This window comes from Podarcis pityusensis (genome assembly GCF_964106645.2).
Source record: "Podarcis pityusensis genome assembly, chromosome: 4".
Classification (NCBI taxonomy): domain Eukaryota; kingdom Metazoa; phylum Chordata; class Lepidosauria; order Squamata; family Lacertidae; genus Podarcis; species Podarcis pityusensis.
This window is the reverse complement of record NC_138027.1, coordinates 77,373,969-77,395,657: the sequence shown is the minus strand read 5'-3', so window position 1 is coordinate 77,395,657 and position 21,689 is coordinate 77,373,969. Positions and strand designations below refer to the sequence as shown.

At 39.7% G+C, this 21,689-nt stretch overlaps 1 protein-coding gene across 8 annotated transcripts in view; it reads left to right on the top strand.

Moving 5' to 3' along the window:
- The window catches only part of LOC308475861 (uncharacterized protein), a 67,095-nt gene that overhangs the window by 9,850 nt on the left and 35,556 nt on the right, over nucleotides 1–21,689 (top strand). For 2 of the 8 annotated variants that reach the window (XR_013985417.1, XR_013985420.1), the window contains exon 2: nucleotides 240–318. The exons of 3 other annotated variants lie outside the window; for them this stretch is intronic. The gene's annotated coding sequence lies outside the window, so the exon portion shown is untranslated. Of the gene's footprint in view, nucleotides 1–2; nucleotides 319–21,689 lie in introns of those variants that run through there. 3 more of the 8 variants (XR_013985418.1, XR_013985419.1, XR_013985421.1) reach the window with 3 other exon arrangements.

The following is a 21,689-nucleotide window of genomic DNA, read 5'->3' as shown; positions in this document are numbered from 1 at the left end:
GCGAGTGGGAAGCGCTCCTCTGATCCCGACGATTCCCCTCTCCATCTCCTCCCACTCCCCTCCCCGCATCATTTAAAAAAGCAGCCCTTCCCTAAAATTTGGTACCCAAGTTTGACTGCACTCTCTCCCCCCCGCCTCCCAGCCATCCTCCTCCTCTCCCGATCCCCAACTGCAGGCGTCTATTTCTCTCTCTCTCTAAATATATATCAAAGGAGACTTCACTAGTTTCTCCTTGACAGGGGCTGATCTGTTAACCCAGGAACTACCTAGAAGGTTGGTATCATTGTGGAAGAAAATCCTTCATTTCCTGTGTGCTCAGTAAGTTTTTTTTTTTTTAACCAACAACCCCCCTTTTCCCCAGTTTATTCTGTCTTGTTGTACATTTGCTTTGTTTGTGAGGTTTTAATGACATAAAAACACTAAATGGAAAAGGAGACATTTGATTTTTGTGTTGGTATGCTAGAGTTTTTTTTAATATATCTATATCTGCATTTTAAAGTTGTGGCATTTGAAGACTTGGTAGAAATGTGGAGAACATTTTATAGCTCATATATGGAAATATTGCATTTACTGTCACCTACCAATAAATCTATGATTTATTTCAATCATGAAAATAATTTGTGAGTTGCTTCCAGATAAGTATATATAATGTGTATTATTTTGTTTTAAAATCCAAAATACAGGGAAGAATAGACAAAGACTTACCTGTTACACATTAAATATAGTTCTGCATTGAAACAGATCACAGCTTTGTAATTCTATTCGCATGCCACCTTTGAGGGGAAATACTTTTAAAAATGCATTTGTGATTTTCCCATTGTCTAATTTTAAATTTATTCAGTGCTTAGATATGTATTTTTTTCTAGTATATATTAGCAAATAATTTGGCAGGTAGTCATTATCATAAAGTTGCTGGCACTTGTTCACTGGTTAACATAACTTTCCAACCTTTTTAGACACATTTTCCACTTAAGGCTAGCCATATTTGCATTATGTTTGGCTGTATATATATATATATCCTAGCAGGGTCTGATCTTAGAGTTAGTCCTTACTCATTTATTTAGAAATTATATTGAAGTAATTTACCTTCAGGCATCAAGAAAAAAATGATCTAATCTCGGTAACCAAGGATATATGAAATATCTCACTGAGTTTTTTCAGCTATATTTTTGAGGCAATCACACAGTCACTAAGGAGTAGTAGTAGAAATTTAATAATGAATTCAACAAGGTGCTTATTTAGTAAGATAAGTGCGAATGAGGCTAGCATTCTCATATTTATGACTAATTTAAATAGAGCTGTTAACTTACAGAAGGCTTAAAAAACGTATACCCAACTTCATTCTACACACAAACACATGTAAAATAAATAAATAAGCAGATCCCCCAATTAGGCTAGATAACATAGGTGGGAAGAAAAGAAAATAATGCATAAGAAAATAATGTAAACTTGCATATCCTGATACATTCAGCATGGTTCTGGCATAAGTAATTTAGTTCAGATCCATTTGCTTTAACCACACAGATATTACAAAATGAATTAACAGAACAGTTGTACTGAGGGGGGGGGACACCCCATATTTTCCCTTTGAAATATGATGTGCAACTAACTTGAAATGACACATGGAAGCCAGTGAATAAATCATGGGAAATATTAATATTTGAAATGTATTGTATTGAAAATTAATCAGAACTTCACCCCACTCCACTTTAGCTACCTTTTTCTTATCTGTAAATACCTCACTTTGGATTCCATCAGTTTGATTCAACATTTTGCCATATTTTTAAAAGATATATGGAACCACATCTTGACACCTTGATCTTAACACTTTGACTGGGGAGTAGTTCCTATTGATTTAAATGAAATTTATTTCCAAGTTGAGTGGCTTATTATCACAGTCTTGATTTTTTTTTATTTAAATAAAACCCCGCAAACCTTTGAAAGTCAAATATAGTAAGAATGACATATTAGAAGCAGTAAAAACTGGCAACAATCCAGCACAGAATTTGGGGTGCTTAAGCCAAAAGCATGTCCAAATCTGTTTTGGATCGTGATGCTTAATTTTATTTTACACTTCACTAGAAGGAAAAGAATTTGGAGGAGTCAATGAACACAAACACAACACTCCAATCCATTCTTATACTATCCATTATGTATCAAATATTATATAATGTATTTTATAATTAGACTTATGTAGAAACGGATGGCATGTTATCTTACCTATATAAATACACCTTATTATGTGTAATATCCAATATTCCCCCTCTCCCTATATGTAATATATTTATAGTGCAGCACATTATTTTTGTACATTACGGCTATAAACCAATTAACTGAAATTCCTCAGTAAGTGGTGGCCTCAATACAATACATTGCTTAAAATGCTGTCATATGTTGCAACCACCACAAAGGGAGAGAACACTTTTTTGTTAATGTATTTCACAGCAAAATGTGGATCTGGGATATGAGGTTTAAAAAAGTGCATTTGCAATTATTATTTTTAAGTTTAATGCTCCTTATAGTAGCAAAGTGATCGCTGCAAGAGCTTCTAGCAAAATGGCACAAAGGTTAAATCCAGAACGTTGACAGCCATAAGGCAATCAGAATTTTGCCATTGATTCCAGTGGGATGGCCTTGTGTTCTTATTAGGTGTACTCATGATATCACTGCTCATTTGCATCACTTTCTGGCCTTTATTGGTTTTGTAGATTTAAGCCTAGCTCCTTTATGTATGTATTCATTAGGTAGGACTAGTTTCCTCTGGACTTAACTGTTAAAAGCAACATGATACTTCTTTGAGCTGGAAGAGAAACTTTTGGTTCCACTCAGCACTCCAGCCACAGTGTTTCAATAGGGTCACAGTTGGGGCCTTATCTTTATCCTGCTGAAGTCTAAGAGAATCATGCCTTGATGATCTGGCTTCTCAGACCTAAACATATTTTCTGGAAAATAAACACTGCAGATTTTTTTTATTCCACGTATGTGTGCACAGAATTTCACTTGAGGTTTGTCTTCCTTGTCAGTGAGTGTGTTTAGTCAAAGCATTAGGAACTCAATGTCATGGTGTTAAGCTCACAGAAAGTATTTACAAGAGTGGTCCTGGGCACTCGTCTCCTTTACGTAAAGGTTTCATTTAGGAAGCAAGCAGAAACGACAATAGAAAAGGGAACATGTGCAAAGACCTGCTGCAAGGAAGCAGAGGACTCAAATCTAACAAGATAGTATCACATGATATGGCACACTGTAAGAAATATTTGCTTCTGCAAAAACATGATCAAATTCAGATAAACAAAAACAAAAAGACAAAAAAGAAAAGCATTTTAGTGGTTTATATTGCAGTTCACCAATACATACAGCCAGATCCACAGCATAGTTAAAATAGTGTATTTGGGTTTAAACTAATTTAATCCCATTCATTTGAACAAGGTTTGTTTTGGCTTGTAGATTGGGAAACAGAACTATATATATATGTGTTTGTGTGTGTATATATATATATATATTCTATTTAGCGACATCACATTTTCTTGCTTGTTAGCGCAGATTATATTTTCTATACAGTAAAAATGTTCTTTATATTTTTAAACCTACATGCAGGATGTAAACACATTCTGTATTTAAACATTTCTTGGTTCTGTCAAAGAGTATGCTCACAAACTTTCACAAATGTCCTGTTCACCAGATTTGGAATTAAAGTGGAGGGCTATGAGGGAAGAGAAAACAAACTCTTTGCAGTATCATATCTGTAGCTTCTCAGCATCTATATGTATGTGTGTGTATAAATACAATTACATCCATTAGTAAAACATAATATCTGTTTTGAATATGAATCTTATTTCTGATTTAAAAAAGTTATTTAAATTCTTATAAATGGTAAAATTATATATAATATTATATTCAGGGGAAATCCTATTAAGAAACAACAAAAAGAGCCATTTATGCTAAACCTATTAAATAAAAGAAGGCACAAATTATAACATTTTAGCATCTAGAATGCACACACAGAAACACACACACACACAGAGAGAGAGAAATTAAGCAATGACTTTATACATTTAGGAGATTAAATCCACGATTATTTTGGCCTTTTACAGATAAAACATCAATTTAGCAGTCATATTTAGATTCCCCCCCCCCAGTAACTGATATATTGTGTATTTTTTTTTTTAATGGGGAAAACTTGATTCTGAAAAGTAACACTCTGTCTCACATCACACATACAAATCCATGCTGAATTAGTCTTTGCACTGTCAGAAACTAAAATATCACTATGAGGAAATAAATCATTTATTTGAAGCCCATTCTGTTTTATGCCAGATTCTTCTAGCTGCATTCATTTCGAAGTATTGGTTTTAACCTACAACAGTTTCAAACCTGTGTATCTTAGGGCCTGTTTTCCTCCTGACCACTGAGATTTGGGAAAGAGGACAACTGCAGGTCCCATAATTCCATAGTGTGTTCTGTATTTAGGCCCAGCTCTTTGAAGTTCTCTACTTTGGGAAGCCTTCGGAGCCTAGTGTTACCAATATTCAGAGAAAGAGTTTTCATTTGAAAATGCATTCCATTTGATTTTGCTATGGTTAACTTTCTCTCGCTTTTACTGTGGCCTCTGTTTTGTGGTTGTAATGTTACTGTAATAATTTTGACAACCTGGGATTTTAGGATAGAAAAATCGGTAGATGTATGCTTTATGTCAGGCTGTCCAGTTACAGAGAATTTGCTTAATTTTTCAGAATCCCTATATAAAAAATGAAGTGTAGCACCATCATTGTGGGTTCACTTAAACAAATTGGTTTGCTGTTTATTCCAGTGCTCATCTCATGCATGCAAGCAGAAACCGTTTAGAACCCATCTAACACCAATTTTAACAATTTGAATGACTCAAAATCAGCATACATGAAAGTATTTTATTTTTGAGATCAGTTTCTAATATTGCATTTAAGAACAAGTCTGTTTTCAAGGATTCACATGTAAGATTTGACTTCCCCTTCCCCCATGGATACTATCTATGTTTACTCAAAAGTAAGGCATTCAGTTCAATGAAACTCACTCCTAAATAAGTAGATATAAGATTTCAATCTTAATGGGGTGTAAAGCAGTTTAAAATTTCTGAAAAAGGCAGGCAAACCTTATATAGGGCCTTAAACATGGATGTTGTAATGTAATGTACATGTACTCACATGGCAAAGCTAAAAACACACAGGTCAGAATTTGTTCCTGTCTTCTAAATAATGAAAGTACATATTGATGGAACTTATGGAAGAATATAACAACCGATGATCAGCCTAAGGCACTGATTTTCAAGTAAATGTTTGTTTGGTCTGGGATACCAATTTGGTCTGAACAATTTCAGAATAAAAAGCTAACATTACACATAATGAAAGAGCATTGCTAATATCATCCTATCTCCTGAACACTTCTTTTTGATTGCAAGGTCAATCTCATTTGTATGATGCTGGTGACATACATAGAAATGAATACAGAACACTTGCTAGTGGAACTTCCAACTGTGCGTGATTTTTTATTTTTAGTTATTTTTAGTTATCGGTTGTGTCAGTGCATTTTGGGGGTGGGAAGCTAATAGTAAAAAACAAGGTTTGTGTGTGTGTGTGGGGGGGGGGGAGGCAGTGTCACATACAATATGTGAATTAATTACCTAGTATTTACTGACATTATGGAGTTTTGCTTAGCTGGCTAGATATATGGAAATACAGACCCAGACCTGAAGGATGGCTAAAATTTCAGACCTGTTCACCTTCATCAGAAGTGTGAAAGTAATCCAGAAACAATATTTCCACACTGTTGTTTTCTAGAGTTGACTCTGAGTTGTGTGCTCTAGGTCTTCATCAAACTCATTTTTGTTCTAAGCAAAATGGCTGGGATTCCTAGGAAGCCTGAATGCATTCATGAAACTACGTACTGAGACTAGAATCTAAAGAGCTACTGGGGCCCAGGGCCTTGTACTTTCCCAATGGGCACCCCCAGTTTGGATAGCAGATCACCATGTCGTATGTCAGGGATTGGGAAGCGATGGTCCTCCCAATGTTGTTGGACTCCCAGTTCCCATCAGCCTCAGCCAGCTTCTCCAGTGTTCAGGGATACAGCCAGATGGAGTCCAATAATGTTTGGAGGGTCTCTGGCTCCCCATTCTGACTCATAGAGTTGGAAGGGATGCTGAGAATTATCTAGACCAACTCCCTGCAATGCAGAAATCCTTTGCTCAATGTGGGGTTCAAACTCACAGCCCTGAGATCAAGAGTCTCATGCTCTGCCAACTGAACTTTCCCTCGGGGCAACTGAGCTATTCTGGTCATAGGCATTTAGACTATCAGTGAGCAAGTTATACTCAATTAATCGATCTTACGTTCATGTCAACATATTTTAAACCAGGTGTATGGTATAAGTTAATGTACTTTAGGGTATATGGTAAATAACAAATATCCCCCGCAGACATCATGAGTTTAAAAAGGAAAGCATTGAACAACATTTTCTTTTTCTCCTCGATGTTTGTATTTTGAAAGATTTGCATTTTTATTCTTTTTTAAGGAATGTGACTGACTACTCAGGTGAAACATTCATTATAAAGCACTCACTGTAAACAAGATGAATCAGGTCTAGAATAATTTTTTTCCCCTTCCCAAATTCTTTTGGTTAAAGAAGTCAGTTATTACTTGTCACAACAGTAGGTTAAAAAGGCAGACAGAAATGTAATTTTAAAGTTAGCAGTTCTTTACATTATACTTGAAGAACAGTCTCACGGGGGAGAGAAAAAAAAGACATGGTACATTGTTCTCTATGTCATTTGTTTAAATGCAAATTTCAGGCGCTGACTGCACACCAAAAAAAGAAAAAAAGGCAGGTTCTGCAGTAGCATTGGTGTTAGAGACCCCCCCCCCCAGCATATTAAGAACCAGTGACAAAGGAAAATTTAAATTCACACAGCTGATATTCAGATTGCTTGTTGCATGTTGCAGCTTTAATTCCTCCTTATTTCTTTTCCCTTACTCATTATGGCTAGTAGTTTAACAAGCACTTTTTGTATGTAAAAACCTTATCCTAACAGCAAACCTATGAAACAGAGCCTTACTATGTCCATTTCTCAGAGAGGCCTTGACTTGCCCAACGCCACTCGGTTACCATGGCTGATTTCAAATTCAAGCCCATATATATATATATTCAATTCTGATACTGTATCCACTCCAACAGACACTGATATTATTCAAGCATAATTTGTAATGTTTATTATTATTATTTTTTAAATGTTTGGGACTTTTAACAAGTAGAGCCTATGAGCTGTGACACCGCATGCTTCTACGTTTGGAAACATATCTGCCAGTGACCTCTTTAAAAACAAAACATTCCATAATATATGCAGGATAATTTGTATATCTATCATCTATGTACCCTATAAATGTATAAACATATTAGATAAGTCATCCTTAAAAGAATAGCTTGCTTCAATATATTTATTTTTTCTTGGATTTGTAGCTCACCTGTGCTCCAAGTACCTCATGGTAGCTGGCATACATGACTCTCTCCCCCTCTCTATATTATTATCATCACAACAACTTTGTCTGAGAGTTTAGGCTGAGAGCTGGGGACTCACCCAGTGAGTTTCATGTCCCTGTCGGGACTTGAACTTGTCTCTCAGGTCCGAGTCTAAGACTCTAACCACCACACCTCACTGACTGTCTAACATTTACACATCTAACATCAAAGTAGATCCTAATATAACATGCACAAATAACATGATCTTCCCACTTCTTTTACAGAATGAGTTTGTGTGCATGTTTACTTATCAGCAAATGTTATTGAGTTGAATGGCACTTACTCCCCCCAAGTAAACATTATCAGGGATAAGTTCCACGGAATGCAGTGAGGATTACTCCCAGGTAAATGTGTATAGGATCAGGCTATAAGAGAACAATTAAGACTACAATCCTTTACAATGCTTTAACTCAACAGGGATTGCTTAGAGCAGGGATCAGCAAACTTTTTCAGCAGGGAGCCGGTCCACTGTCCCTCAGACCTTGTGGGTGGGCCGGAATATATTTTGAAAAAAATATATGAATGAATTTCTATGCCCCACAAATAACCCAGAGATGCATTTTAAATAAAAAGGACACATTCTACTCATGTAAAAACAGGCTGATTCCCGGACCGTCCGCGGGCTGGATTTAGAAGGTGATTGGGCTGGATCCGGCCCCCGTGCCTTAGTTTGCCTACCCATGGCTTAGAGATATATAGAATTGTTCAGTCCACAACAATAAAATAGTCGTATAGTTCTAAATAGGGAAGTCCCAGAGTAGCAGTCAGTGGGGCTTCACTTGCATAAATGATCTAAGGATTCTTGGACTGCTTTTATTTCATGGAATATAGCCTTGGTTTGGGCTTCTAGGGCTGTAATGCACACTTTACTAGGGAGTAAGTTCAATGGGACACAATGCGACTTTGAAATTAATAAGGAGAGGAATTCACCATAGTGCTATGACAATTGTTTCATGAGCACAAGAATTTCAGCTTGCCAGATGGAACAAGACTCCATCTCCTCTCTGGGTAAACTATTTAGGGGGGTGTTCACCTGGACACCCCCCCCCCCGAGAAAATTTGGTGTGTGTATGTGGCAAATGGTGGGGGGAAGGAAAGTGAGGTAAGCCCCAATGCACTAATGGAAGTCTGTGTTCTGGCTTCTGCTAGTTGGATTTGTTAGTTGAATCCAGACCAATGTGGTTAGAACAGCTTTATATGTAACATTTTTCCAACACAGAGATAAGTTCTACATTGAAAAAAGAAGCACACACTTCTGTACAAAGTGCACCGCAAGAACTTCTTTAACCGATTCACGGGTTAGCAGTCCATTCTGTGTGCCGGTGCAGACTTGATTCATGGGGTTGCATTGTAATCTCTCCCTCTGATTAGGAGGAATGAAATGTGTGAAGGAGTCTTAGGTTTTAGAACAGTTCATATATAAAAAAATATGTTTGACAGATTTCCCCCCACCGAAGGCTTTCAAAGCAGCATGCAAACATTAAATTAAAACACACACAGAGGCAGTACAATAATCAATCAAAAAGTAACAAAAATAAATTAACATAACGAACAAAAAACCAATGCATGCACACACAAATACCAAACAAACCCAAATATCAAAATAATGAGGAGAAATTCCCTGCCAATCAAAGTCCTCATGAGCAGGGCTGGCTCAAGACATTTTGCTGCCTGAGGGAAAGGAGAAGACGGTACTCTCCCATTCTACATACGTATATATGCTAACTGGACTGCCAGTTATTTTAACGCTGGCAATGGGATAGTATCCTCCACAGCATCTGAGGACAGCAGGCTAGTTAGGGGGATGCTGTCTCCCAACTTGTGCCACCTATGAATAATGGAGAACCAGCCCTACTGATGAAACATAAGTTTCCACTGAATATCAGAAAGCCTGTAAAGTGGGAGGGAGAATCTCCTGGGGGATGGATTTCCAAAACCTAGCTGCTGCCACAACCCCCCATCTCATACCACTGCCAGCTGCACCCCTCTGAGCAATGCTCAGATTTCTGGGGGGTGGGGAGGGGCTGCAACCTTAACCTTTGCGATAATTCCTTATGCTACTGTTTCTTTAAATGCGATGGGGTACCAAAACATGGCCAAAGTCCAGATTGGGTTTGAGCCTAGGACTTGCCGATCAGAAGGTCGGCGGTTTGAATCCCCGCGACGGGGTGAGCTTCCATTGCTCAGTCTCTGCTCCTGCCAACCTAGCAGTTCAAAAGCACGTCAAAGTGCAAGTAGATAAATAGGTACCACTCCGGCAGGAAGGTAAACGGCGTTTCCGTGCACTGCTCTGGTTCACCAGAAGCAGCTTAGTCATGCTGGCCATATGACCCAGAAGCTGTACGCCGGCTCCCTGTACGCAGTTTGGCCACAGTGTTATGCACCAGTTGCTATTTCTGAAAACATCTGAGAGGAAGGCCTTTGTAAAGACAATTCCACACCAACCATTTGATGTACTAACTGAGACACTCTCTCTCTCTCTCACACACACACACCTATGCTCTTTATCTGTTACCTGCAGATTACCAGCTGTATTTAACTTTCCCCCCATAAGTTATTCCGGTGAATTGCCTTCAGCAAACGCTTTTCACAGCATTAGGGCAGAACTAGGCTACAAAAGAATATTAATCTAATACATTCCAGAATTCAAATCCATGTGATTAATAAGCATTATCTATAAATAAGGCCCTAATGATTCTTTGGCAATGTTGTAAACACAAGAATCAGAGGCAATTATTGTCATTATTGTTCTGCAAGTACTTTCTGTGAATACCAAATGGATATTGCTGTCCAGCTTCTTGGCAAATGTATATCTAGTAACGAAACAGATGTCAGCCAGCCTGGGCTGCCTTAAATTACACTTGCCCAATGCACAGGGTGTGTAAAGGAAGAAGGAATCAATTTATTGAAGGCAAATAACCTGCTGGTTGAAACTGTCTCCCGGTCCTTATTAACCCACTTAAAACGTACGTTTTACAGTAATGCTAGAGAACTCATTTTCATCACCCTGTGAAGCAGACTGGATGTGCAGTGACCATGATTATTAGTACAGAATGGACAGTTGGATCATGGATGGATGGATAGATAGATAGATAGATCGACAGATAAACAGCAGCAAAAATTGTCCTTGCCTTATCTAATACATGCAATGGAAAACTGTAATGAAGGGTGAAATATGAAAGCTGTTTTAGCATGATATGGAAAACAATGCAGACCAATAAACAATATTTTGTACAAAAGAGAAAGGTCTGGTTAAGCTTTCTGTAGAGCATATAGCTATGCCATGGTCCAAAACTCACATTTAATTCTTACAGCGAAGGATATTTTTGTTGTTGAATCCAAGTTATTAATTCATTGAGCCTTTTTAATTGCAAAGTATTTCATATTCTTTATCATATCCATCCTCAACAGTTTCATGGGTAAGGTAATTTTGAATTTCCATTTTTCAGAAAGAGAAATGGAGAAATTTGCCAAATTAGTCTAGATTAGTGGGAGAACAGACATTCCCAGCATGTTAGAAGTGGTATGAGCACACATTGTCTTTCCTTGGGGGTGGGAGCCTCAGAATGAATGGAATGTGTGTTGAAACCACTCTTAGCACATTTAGCAATGACTGTGTTTGGATGTATCACTGAATTGAGGTTTAGCATTGCATACATGAACATCAGGCTCTTTCTGTCCTCCTCCTATGTGGCTGTGAGGAGATCAGAAGCTTTTGTTTCCATTTTCAACTAACCACAGTTACTTGTTGCCCCACTTCTCATGTGACACTAAACATGAGCAGGAAGGAAAGAGTTCGTTTCACTTTCCATGAAAGCTGGCTTGTCATTACGCCTGAACCAGAGATCAGAACAAACAGAGATTTGTGGCTGTCTGGCTTGTTTAATTAATCAGGGTTTGTTTTAAACCACCATCACTGCTTCATAGGCAATGACAAATCAGGGTGGTTTTGTTTGTTTTTTTGGATTGTGAAATGAATTCTGTCAAAAGCCTTCTCCCAGCTTTGTAGGAGAAGGAAAGGGGAGAGGATAGTTCACGAGCCTGAGACTCACATCATCTGCTTCATGTTTGTGTGTGTAACCTTAAACTAGGGAAGAGCAACCAGTTGAAGTCCGAAAGGCCACAAGCCGTCTCTCCCAACTCTACAATTCTATGATTCTAAGTTACCCACCTCTGCACTAAATCATGGTTTAGTGCTATGTGCAAACATAGCCACAAAGTCCAAAAGCTGTACAAATTTAAACTAACTTCAAACTTTGGTTGCTGGTCCTGACTTGTTTCCCTAAACAATACAGCGGTACTTCGGGTTACATATGCTTCAGGTTACAAACTCGGCTAACCCAGAAATATTACCTCGGGTTAAGAACTTTGCTTCAGGATGAGAACAGAAATTGTGCTCCAGCGGCGCGGCAGCAGCAGGAGGCCCCATTAGCTAAAGTGGTGCTTCAGGTTAAGAACAGTTTCAGGTTAAGAACGGACCTCCGGAACGAATTAAGTACTTAACCCGAGGTACCACTGTAGTTAAGTTTAAACAAAAGGCCTGTATTTAAACACCATACTCCATTATTATTATAATTATTATTTTTTAAAAGAAGCAAAAGCACCTGATCTTCTCTTCGTCAAGCCAGAGGAGAAAGTATGGGAGACTGCATGTGCTTGACACTTGGGCATGATAACTGCAGACATAACTGTTTGCCTTTACCTTTAGATGACAGGACCAGGATTGAGGCAGCAGTTTGGATGCTGATTTTACCCAGTCCCATGGTCCACTTACACAGCTGGGTGGGGGCACCTGTACCTGTCAATCACTTAGCAGCATCATGATTGCAGTGGAACTTTGCCATTTGCAGACCTGCTTGAATTCAAGATAGACTGAAAAGGAAAAGGGCCTTTGTAGTGATCAGCTCCAAGTTGAGCTTCTGAGTGGCGCCAGTCCCAGCAAGACTTGCATTGGGCACCATCTGAAAAAGCCCTAGATGTAAATCCCACTCGCAGAGGAGCATTTAAGGCTCTTGATTGCTCCTTTGGAGCAGTGGCTACACCCACTCTAACTGGGGTCATATGATGTCACATGTAGGGCAGCTGGGTGTGACTGGGGAATAATGACCTTTGGCCAAATTAGGATCCCTTCTGGGTCTAGTTGGGCCTGTGAGCCAGAGGAACCCCCCTGACCGGGTTAAATACTGACCAGGTATTATACCATTAGAGATGCCGACCAGAAATAATCTGTCATCTTTACCATAATATATGCAGTGCCAATTTTCATATTAATAGCTGTCTGAAGAACTTTGACTTTTGATATCTCACACGATCAATCTCAAAAGCACCAGTGAAAAAAAATCATTATACTTAGCTTCCCCTTAACTTGGTTGGTGGGGAATTGCCATAATATTACTACAACAGGGATTATTGATGTTAATGGCAGAAAATAACATTTCAGAAAGGTTTTGGGGGAAAAGTGGTGGCGGGTATCATAATCTAGCTGCCTTCACATCTATTATCAATGGGCATAGCTATCCATAAAACATAAAACCTGATTGCATTCTTGATCTGCCTTCTGGACCACATGAGCACACCCAAGTTTCTCTCATTGGGGCAAACAGCTTGGAAGCAGAGGGTACTTATTGGACAAAATGGCACAAATAAGTGATAATAATTGTTTTGTGAATGCTTTCTGAATGAATTTCTTTTAACTGCACAGGCATATCATAGACCTGATTGGATCCAGCCCCCCTCCCCCCAGCAGCTTCTATTACATTTTAAAAACATAGGTACAGTAAGCTGCCTTATTCCTAGTCACAACATGGTTCTATGTGGCTCAGTATTGTCTATATTGACTTACAGAGGCTGAATTAAAGATCCAAAAGGTCTTACACTGAGCAATGGTCCTTAAAGAAACAAACCATGGGAGAACTGAATCATGTGTCTTCTGCTCCATGCCTAGTTTGGCCCTTAATTGAAACACCCTCTGCCTGCCTGCCTCCTTCGTACAGGAAGCTTCTGCCATATATTGCTTCAGTGATGAGTGAAGTCCAGACTTAGCCCAATGGGGAAATGGGAAAAAGGAGTATCTTTTTTTGCATTATGGATGCACTGAATTCTTTCTCTCTGGTATTTTGGGCATATAAAGCACAGGGTAGATTAAGCAGACAATGTGTTAATTTTTAATACTTTTTTTTTGCATTCATTGGTATGGCCTGTGCTTAGTTTGCAATATCAAAGGCATGATGAAGCCCTGTAGAAAAATAGAACTGCAAGGATTCCTCCATGGAAAAGTAGATTGCATGGATCCCCATCAGCTTCTGACACAACAAGGACAAATTGGCCTTGTAGCCCTCCACCCCAGGCTGTCTCCCATGCATACTACTTTTCTCCTGCATTTAAATGCACACTCAACATCCTGCAGACTGCCTATTGTTTCATTTAAAATGTACCGCAAGCCACTGTCTTCACAGGGCAAGTAGGATGAGGTTGTACAAATGTACAGAAATATGAACAAACTTAAATAAGTAAAATAATGTCAGATGTCCAAGTATGGGCGGTGGGTTATGAATGCAGTAATCCTGAGTCAACTCATCCCTTAGGTTAGAGCGAGTTTTACACTCCTTCGCCAAACAACTATCATTTTTCTTAAGAATGTGGTCATCTTCTGTTCAGCACAATAGCAGTGGTTTACTCATGCCATGCTAGAGTTCAATATCTGGGCCTGGAGGAAAATTGTATTACTGGCAGTAGCAAGATGTAGCAGGATTCTTGCTCAACACTGACTGGCACCCAGTTGGCCAAGAGTGTCACCATCTTTGCAAGCTGCCTCTAACCTGCCTAAGCCACTGGGAGGAAGAGGAAGAGGAAGAGGAAGAGGAAGAGGAAGAGGAAGAGGGTCCTATGTTATGGCCAAGCGACCCTGGAGTATGTTCTCACTTCAGGCAGGACATCAGCCAGGTTAAAAACACTTGCTACTTCCAACCTGCCCAGGCTTCTGAGGTCACCCTTGCCCAGTGCTCAATACCAAGAGAATCCTATTGCCATCCCTGCTGCTAAGTTAACAAACCACTATGATGAGCAAAGGAGGCTAAGGTGGAGGGTCCAGTGAAGGGATTCAAGACAGGAGTTTTCAAAACAGACAAAATTAGAAACTTGGAGAGTCAACTGTGCCCAAAAACACAGCAGGAAAGTTGGAGTATTGGCAAGATTCATATTTGGGCAAAGTTTTTGTGGGTAGCTTTAATGAGAGCGAATGGGATGTGGGTGGTGCTGTAGTCTAAACCACAGAGCCTAGGGCTTGCCGATCAGAATGTCGGTGGTTTGAATCCCCACGACGGGGCAAGCTCCCGTTGTTCAGTCCCAGCTCCTGCTCACCTAGCAGTTCAAAAGCACATCAAGTGCAAGTAGATAAATAGGTACCACTCTGGCGGGATGGTAAACAGCATTTCCGTGCGCTGCTCTGGTTTGCCAGAAGCGGCTTAGTCATGCTGGCCACATGACCTGGAAGCTGTCTGTGGACAAACACCGGCTCCTCGGCCTATAGAGCGAGATGAGCGTGCAACCCCAGAGTCGTCCGCGACTGGACATAATGGTCAGGGGTACCTTTACCTTTACTTTTAATGAGAGAGAGAGAGAAAGAAAGAAAGAAAAGAGAGAGAGAGAGAGAGAGAGAGGAAGGTGTGAACTTCTTTTTTTGGGGAAAGATTTAAGCGTTTACACCTGATTCATTCCTCACAGAGGGTGGTGTAATTTGGGGAAAATGTACATAAACATTTTGCACACACACACAAAATATAAATTGACACAAGCAAGATATGAAGGATCCTTATAACACTTCTCCCAGCTCCAGACAAGTCACAAAATGTATCCGAGATTATTATTATTTTCCTGTTGGCAAAATGTGCATAATAGGGTTGACTATGCACCTAAAAAAGCAATTTGAAATGTATGTGTGAAAAGTGATAGTGTCTATTTGTGCAGTACCCATATTATTGCTGCTCTTATTGCAAGCAATGCAAAGGAGAAGGGTGCGTGTGTGTTCTTCTGCAACTGGCAAGCAGGATATATATGTTTTGTGATTACAATAAATGCTAGTTTGAACATGGTGCAGTGTTGGGGAATGACGCTCTTTCTTTTTATAATAATGCTATATAGTTTCTCTATTTAGTTTCTTTCCTTTTAAATCATACTGCTATTTTCCCTTACATTTGAATATTGCAGAGATAGCTTAGCTCTTGTTTGTTATATTCAGAAAGGATAAACAAAATTCATTTGCTTAACCTTCTTATTGGGATGTATATTTAATAATTAGAGAGCCACAGTCCTCCAAGACTGATCCAAGACGAGCTTCATTTACCCAATCGCACCCTTCCTTTCCTCCAAGAGCTCATTTCTGCTTTACACTAAGCCTGTGAGGTAGGTTAGGCTGCTCATTTCCGTAGGTTAGGCTGAGAAAGGACTTGCAAAAGGCTACGGATCAAGTTTCATGGTTGATCTGGGGTCTGAATGAGGTTGCCACCCGCTAAATCAATACATGTAGCCACTGCAGCACATTTGCTTTCTATGTATGTGAACAGGATATGTCTTATTGATTTCCAGAGATTTAAATCAGGCCAAGTGGCCAGCTGTGAGTGAGGAAAATGATAAAAGGAAACCTTTTCCTTGCCCGTTTCCATACAACCTGTTTATTGAGAATTCATCTTGGTTTTTGTTTGCACAAAGTTTGCAGGAAGGCTGTATGATGCTGGCTGTTTATTAAGCATCAACTCTGATTTGCTTGCACAGAGATTATACCATGTCACACCATGCAACTATTTCCTTACACATTTCAGTGCATTTCCCCATCATTTTAATTTCTGTAAAACATCAGGTTGTGTTTTGTGTGTGTGTGTGGGGGGGGGGGGAGCAGCTATGTTGTGCAAGAACACCAAATCCATTTTAACGGCGCAACCTGAATTTTCTTGTATGCAACTGAATCCCACCCACAAAATAGAAATGGCCTGGATGCATGCCTAGACAAAGCTCAAATGTGACTACTAGCAAGGTAGGTGTGATATAAGTTGTGAGAACACCCCCCCCTTTATATATAAATCCTCATGCAGCGAACTCCTGTTATTCAGAAATATTCCACGAAGGCAAAAAGTGCAACGTGTAAAAGGATAAAGCTGAAGTATAAGCTCTAAATTAGCTATACGATGTATTTAGGTAGGTGAGGAGATAGATAGATAAGCAAATTAGCTAAAACACTGATGGAGTACAAGATGCTCTTTAACATGCCAATTATTGACTCAATAGATTGTTACGGCTTCCAAGCTATTAAGGTCTGCTGTGTCAATGTGTACTTGGGGACTGTTTAATATGCAGACGGATGGTATGACAGGCCACAACTACTATTGTCTATCACATCAGTCGAAATACATGCATGCATACTTTGTACACTTGTTAATGATGTTGTGCCTGCATAGCTGATTTTAAGGAATAATAAGGCTCCAGCATTTCTTTTCAGTCCTAAGCTCCCTGCCCCAAAGAATTCCCTTTTTAGGGCCTGAAATGGATACTTAGAGTAATTCCAGGTAATCAATTCCTATCAAATTTGCAAAATTAACTATTCCATTTTTGCATGTGCAAAAGGGATCAGAACGTCCTGTTTTCTGTTGGAAGAGTGTGCAGGTTTGTCCTTTGTTTTGTTTTTTAGGGGGAGGGGTAAAAGAGAAAATCTTTTCTTTATTTCATCCATAATCTTCTTCAGTAGTAATTAAGTAAGCTTACGCTACCTAAGAGAACTGTTAATACAAGATAAGTGGCATGACTTTTTTTTTTTGGTAAAATAAATATGAAGTAAGTCTTTGATTACTTACTAAGTTGTGGTATCTGTAACTTGCTTTCAAAATGCGAAAAATGGTGAAGTATAAGATGCAATATGAAAGACTCATTTGATCATCATAAACAGGGGAAACCAGGATTTTTCATTTGGTTTTCAACAACTTTTTATTTATTTATTAACATAGGCAAAACCAAGTCTTATGTTTAATAAAATACACTTTTCCAATTTGCAAGCCAAACATAAAACTACAATAAAAACAAGAGTCAATAAACTCTGTCAGAAAAATATTTTGGGGAGCGCTTGTGTAAGTATGGTGCCAATTTCTTAATCTATCGGACTTTTAAAATCATATTTCTATCTACATAAGCATCTAGCTATGCACATCAGCCTACCCTTGGAGCAGGCAGACTGAAACAAACCTTGCCAAGATTATAAACTGGCTGTTGATTCTGAGCACAGTTCAAAATACTGTTTTTTATGCTTAGGGTGTATTGTTGATGTTGTTGTTGTTAGTCGTTTAGCCGTGTCCGACTGTTCGTGACCCCGTGGACCAGAGCACGCCAGGCACTCCTGTCTTTCACTGCCTCCCACAGTTTGGTCAAACTCATGTTGGTAGCTTCGAGAACACCGTCCAACCATCTTGTCCTCTGTTGTCCCCTTCTCCTTGTGCCCTCCATCTTTCCCAACATCAGGGTCTTTTCCAGGGAGTCTTCTCTTCTCTTGAGGTGGCCAAAATATTGGAGCCTCAGCTTCAGGATCTGTCCTTCCAGTGAGCACTCAGGGCTGATTTCCTTCAGAATGGATAGGTTTGATCTTCTTGCAGTCCATGGGGCTCTCAAGAGTCTCCTTGAGCACCATAATTCAAAAGCATCAATTCTTCGGCGAATAGGGTGTATTATAGTTATATAATAGCAGCTACAGTGCATATATTAAAAATATAGCACTGTTTATAAAATCATTGTGGCTGCATTTAACTGAGTGGTGAGGAAAGTGCAGTCTGTAGAGGCTCAGAGGAACCCTCTACTTATTGCTCCAAATGTTTCCAGCATCTCAAACAGGTTCTGGGGGGATTTGTATTAAAGGTCAATTTTAGTCCTGGGAAGTGTAAGTCCAGGGCTCAGGAAGAGTTCATAAGATGCAAGCACGGCTGGTAGTCCCTGGCATCGTGTAATATATTCATCTCTCTGCACAACAGTTCAAAAACAATGATGAAAAATGGAATAATATTCAGAGAAGGATCACAAGCATGATAAAAGGTCTGTGAGGGTAGTGAAATAGAAAAGAAAGTTGAAGGAATTAGGTATGTTTAGCATGGGGAAAAAGAAAGAAAGGAGAATGATTAAAGGAGTTTATGTTGACATCTTTTGAAATACTTAAAAAGGTGTCACAAAGGGGAGGCAGAAAAACGTTCCCCATCTCCAGTGAGGATAGGGCGACAAAGCAGTGGATTTAAATGGCAGATTTATATGAAATATTACAGAAACATTCCGGACACTTCCAGATGTGGCTGTTAAGCGCTCTGAATCATGACATTTGGAGATCTGTAACTCACAGGTTCTGGATGTTAATGCTGCTGGCTCAGGTGGCTTAGCAGGAATAACAAAGGAAACAGATACTGTGGCTCCGAATTCATGTGGGGGAAAATATCTCTGCTTGGGGGGAAAATACTGTGTACTTCCTGGGCCATCGCTCCTGCTTTTGGCGTGTGGCATCTGCGAGTGGTCAGTGGTGCAACGAGTCTCCCTTCCAGCAGAATCTCCCTTGGTGGTCACGGCGGTTCATAAGAAAGTGATGTTAGATACAGGGCATTTTGCTCTGTGACAGTTTTCCTTAGCTCTTCTTCTTCATGTGTGAATGCTTTCCAACTCACTCTGTACAAGCAGAACTTGGAGGACTACTGATCATCACACCCAAAGCACACTAAGGATGGCACGCAGAATTACAAGTTCCACATGTGGCAGCTGGGTAGGATGAGCTGGAATCACTCTACTCATTTAAAGAACATGTGCACATGCACATGTCTGTGCGCGCACAGGCACACACACAGAGCAGGTGGGCTGTGTGCAATGGCCTTTACTGTAACTTCCAACTATGAAGTCACTGCTCAAGAAATGTTGCATGCACATAGGTAGGGTGGAACATTTGCCGTAAGTTTTAAGCCTATGGAGATGGGTCATGAAACAGCACTGTTAAGTCCCTCAAGCCACCCTCCAGTCAGAGTTGCTTTATCATTAGTAAATAACAGACGGCGTGTCTATGTGTGTGTCATATTTTGCTATGTTCAGCAGTCATGCTGAAAGAAGACCTGTGTATTATAGTGATCTCTGCTGTGGGGCACATAGCAACTCTATAGGCTCCCTGTGAGCAGTGGTGTATGGAGCCCACACAGATGGTTGCCCTGGGTGCAAAATTGTTGGGGCACAAAATTTCAACTCCGGGTGCTGTCTCAGTACAGCTGCATGGTTCTGTTGCTGGGCTCTGTTGAAAACAGCTTCTCCATGCAAACCAGGATGTGACCTCTCCCTCCATGGAATGAGGTCCTTCCCTCACTTCCACCCCTCCATGCAGCCCCGGGTGCTGACAACCCATGCTATGCCACTGCCTGTGAGTGGAGGATGGAGCATCCTCTCAGGAGAGTAGTTGCTGTTGCTTACAGTTCAACACTCTGTTCACTTGTATGGAAGGAAGTTGTCTGGGAGGGCTAAACTTCCCTCTTGCAATGCCAGCAGGTAGAGATTGCTGTTGTTTGCAAGGAAGGCTACATTGTGCTCACTTTCACGTGCTCAGATTGAAGCACTACCAACACCCCAAAGGAAGGAAGGGAGGGCAGGAATAGTAATACACATGATCAGTTAAATTTAGCAGCAGAGCACGATGACAAAGCAATCTGTTTTTTAATGTATTTAATTGTAGATTTTATTGTTGTTAGCTGCATTTTGGATGGAAAGGTGGGATATAAATGTAGCAAGCTGATATATATGACTCCTTTTTCTTTCTTCCCTTACCTCATCACATTCCCCTAAAGTCATGTAGTACTTGAAATAAATAAATGGGAAATCATATTTTAATTCGTAACAGCAGATTGAGACAGGAAATTTGCGGTTTAACACATATTTTTTTCTGTCCATATATGCCTCTATTAAGCCTATTGCATCATAGCTTATTTGGATTTGTGGGTACCCAAATGAATCTGACTTAATAGCTAATGAGATCTAGTATACTTTTTAAAACCCATCATCTGGGCGCTAAAATAATGAAAGCAAAAATCAGCCTAAAGCATTGTGTGTTTCCTCACTTCCCTGTGCTGCTTAAACATGGATGCATTTTTAATAATTTATTTCTGTGGTTCCTCTCCAGGGAATAGTTGCCAAAGGCTTTTCATTTTGTGTTCGATGCTTGCATTAGAAGCTTACAAAAGATGCACACCCAATTTACGCACGTGCAGAATGGCACACAAAGAGCATCTTTGTGTGTGTGTGTGTGTGTGTGTGTGTGTGTGAAATATGCAAACATAAATCTGGGTTTAGAGTGGGCAAGGGAGAAAGAAAGCTGGCGCTGTAAACACTTTGCTCAGATGAATGTTCCGTGGAGGTAAACAGGGCTTGCTTCCATGTAATAACAAGCTAATTTGTATAGTGTGTGGATGGAGAGCATGCAATGTACAGGTGTAGGTCTGGATGTTACTCTGTGGATTTCAAGTTAAACCTGTTCATTCCACTGACAGGCTTTCATAGTTTTGAAGCAAAGCCCAATGGCAAGAACAGCCTTTCCCAAGTTGGTGCCCTCAATATGCTTTGGAGTTCCATTAGTCCAAGTCAGATATCTTATCCAGTACCTTTAGCCATTAGCCTGATTTTTGAACCTTTAATTTATTCATACCAAAGTTGACAGTGCACAAAGAAATCCAGGGCAACAATTATTGGAAGAGACCACAATTTTTATTTTTTATTTACCGTACATTGGATAGAAGACAAGACATAGCTAGCAGTACCACTGCCATACTACTGAAGGCAGGCACTGACTATGTCTTTTGGTGTAGCAGATTGTAAGAAAGAAAATATGTACAATACGTAGAGCTAATTCAAATAAATTTATGTGCTTTTGTGAGTGCTTTAGTAGTTTAAAAGATACACACTGAAGCTGTGAAAGATCTTCCATAAGATGCAGGTGCAGCTTTTTAACCCAGCAGGGCTCTTAACCAAAGCCGTCAGTTCAGGGATCCCTGTGTTTATACACCTTTTCCACTCAGATTCCTTCCCTTAAATTCCAACTCATTCTAGTAGGTGAGAACACCAAATTCCAAATTCTGAAAAGAAGAATGAAGGGTCAAGCATTC